The 2,857-nt window shown below is 31.5% G+C and overlaps 1 long non-coding RNA gene across 2 annotated transcripts; it reads right to left on the minus strand.

Annotated features, from left to right (window-relative positions):
• Positions 1 to 472: 472 nt before the first annotated feature.
• Positions 473 to 2,411, minus strand: LOC148788706 (uncharacterized). Of its 2 annotated transcripts, none has more exons than XR_016064505.1 (3): positions 2,221 to 2,411; positions 1,138 to 1,245; positions 473 to 943 (listed from the first exon to the last, which is right to left on the minus strand). It is a non-coding gene; the product is annotated as an uncharacterized LOC148788706 (long non-coding RNA). The 2 variants fall into 2 exon arrangements; XR_016064504.1 differs by having other exon boundaries at positions 473 to 983.
• Between the last annotated feature and the right edge of the window lie 446 nt (positions 2,412 to 2,857).

Consider the following 2,857-nt stretch of genomic DNA (forward strand, 5'->3'; position numbering starts at 1 on the left):
AAATTAGCGACGGAAACCGGTCGCCGCAGTCCGTGGTTGAAAGCCCCGTGGCAAAATTATTAGCGACGGATATATTCTTTCTCTAATTCTTAGCTTCCGTCGCTGATTCTGTCGACAAACTAGAAGAAAGTTTAAGTGTAATCCGTCTCTGATTTCCGTAGGCAATCTGACTCTGATTCCATCGATAAAAAAAGAAATTGCGTCTCTAAAGGTAAAGTATTTGTTTGTTAATCCTGTCTCTAATTCCGTCTCTGAAACGCAAAAAATATTCCGTCTCTAAAACCTTACAAATTTCCGTCTCTAAAACCTTACAAATTTCCGTCTCTAATCCGTCTCTGATTCGGCCTCTAAACTTTTAAAAATTTCCGTCTCTAATCCGTCTTTAATTAGTTTTGGGTTTTTTTGGGCAAATTTTTTAATTTCTGTACCCAAATTAATATCTTGGTCATTATACCATCACATACATTCCATCAATACCAAAATTTGAATTTTCCAAACTAGAACAATAAATATTAACAAAAGATACTCATAATACAACAACACTAATATAAACTAAGTCATTAACAACCAACAGAAAAAATAAACTAATTATCTTTCCTGGAATGTTGTTGCTCCTGGAGTGCAGACCCACCAGCAAATTGATAGTTTTTGTATTCCACATCTTGAAGTAATTTTCGAACTAATTCTTGTAGGTCTGCCTCTCTCTTCCGAGCCTCTTCCTCCCTCTTTCGAGCTTCTTCAAGAGCAATTTCAAGCAATTTTCTATTTTTGTCTTCTCGTCTTGAAAATTCTTCTTCCATTTTTGCAGCATTAGAGCGCATGTCCTCCACAGCTTTTGTTAACTCATTGTTCTGGTCAGATTCTTTAAGAGTAGAACTGACTGAACTTGAACTTGTAGATGAGGAGCTACATCTAAATCCATATAAGCGTCCTTTTGAAGGACCTCTAGTGATATCATACCAAGTTGAGATATCGAATGAAAACTGTGAAGAAAAATCAGTACAACCCCTGTTTGCAATGTATTCTTCCTATGCAAGTACATTAGATACAACAGAATATTTACGTAATAAAAGTCTAAGAAAATTTCTCAACATATATACAAACCAATATTTAAATCCAATGACAAATTTTACTTACACTAATTCTTTTGGATTTGTTGTCCATGAACTCTCCAATTCATTTGTTCTTTCTATGGCATCTTTGAAATAATTCAAGATCAGTCACTTCTGTACCAAGTTCTTTTTCCTATAGTTTACAGAAAAATATTAATTCACATGTCAATAAATTGCGTGAATCAATTTTTTACTACGTGTAAATGCACATCACTCCGATTCAAAAATCTTGTGTTATCGCATTTAGAGCATGGACATTTGATTTGTCCATTATTTAGAAATCATGGGTTACCAAAGGCAAAGTTCAAGAACTCCTGATCAACCCCTTGTTACGAATTCATCTAAAACAAAATCGATTATCACCCAAACGCCTCCACATCCAACTACGGTGAATATTCATTATTCTTCAATTTTTAAAAATTTTAGATATACCACCATTCTTATATTGTTCAATTAAATTGTGCCTTTAAAAATTAACAGATAATTACAATTTCCTCTTAACTGTAAGTCATAGGACTAAACATAGAACATAACGCCCTATGTTAGCAAAGCCAAGGAAAAAGATCTCATTTTTGGTCGACTAAAACTTTAACATTTTTGAATATTGAGGAAAAACCTCAATAAAATCCACAAATGTTTGTGTACAAACTTTTTTCTATTGTAATCTACATAAGATCCCGACTTATCACAAAATTAAATCCACCTCGAATGCATTTCTAGCTGGTATAAGCATAACTGGAATAATCAATAAAAAGAATAAAAAGAAAAAATATCCGACCCAATCGCAAATGTAAGGTCCAGGCAAGCAAATCAACACTCACCGCAAACAATAGACTACAGAAACGAAGTCACATACAAAAATACTGATACATGAATAACAAAAGAACCTGACGTAGATTTCTTAAAACCAATACAAATATGCTATCACGGCCCAAGGCATAGTTGTGAATCAGCCAAATCATTCGTTTTTCAATATATTTCAACAAAAAAATGAATATTCCAATTAGAAGAACATAGAGGTGTTCAATGAGGCATTTCAACAAACACCCTGAAACCATTCAAATTTCTTCTACAAATCGTAAAAAAAATTACAACGAAGAGAAATTACCTAACATCGAAAAAAAGTTGTGTCGAAGGCGTCGAAGCCACTTGCGAGAGAGAGAGTTAGAGATTGTTTTCTTCTTTCTTTTCTTCTTCGGCCGTGAGAGAGAGAGTTAGAGGAGATACCGTGAGAGAGAGATAGAGTTAGAGGAGGGGTAGTTGATGTTGAGTTAAGAGAGAGAGAGGTTCATGACTTAAAATTAGGTAATTCTCCACATATATATATTTATATATATATATTTTTATATAATTCATATAAATTAAATAAATATTAAATATATTAGTTTCTTTATATAATTTAAATATAAATATGTTACATATAATATATAATATATATAGAATATATAATTAACACAATTAAAAAATATATATATAAAAATTTGATTTTTCAATGTGATTCGATTCAGTGAGTCTGTAATAAAAAAAAAAATCATACCGAACAGTTTAAAGTTATATAAAATATCAATTATTTGAAATAATGCAATTGAAATATGTAAAAATGTTTTGTAGCTGAGAATGTTCACTATCTGTAGTAAATTTATATATTTATAAATGTTAGTATTATATTGATTGAACTATCATCTTATATTGTTGAACATAGGTTAATCGGACCATCAAAATTCAAATAAGACCGTTGATATGAT

The sequence above is a fragment of the Sesamum indicum genome, linkage group LG3 (assembly GCF_026168435.1).
Source record: "Sesamum indicum cultivar Baizhima isolate 11 linkage group LG3, ASM2616843v1, whole genome shotgun sequence".
NCBI classification, from domain to species: domain Eukaryota; kingdom Viridiplantae; phylum Streptophyta; class Magnoliopsida; order Lamiales; family Pedaliaceae; genus Sesamum; species Sesamum indicum.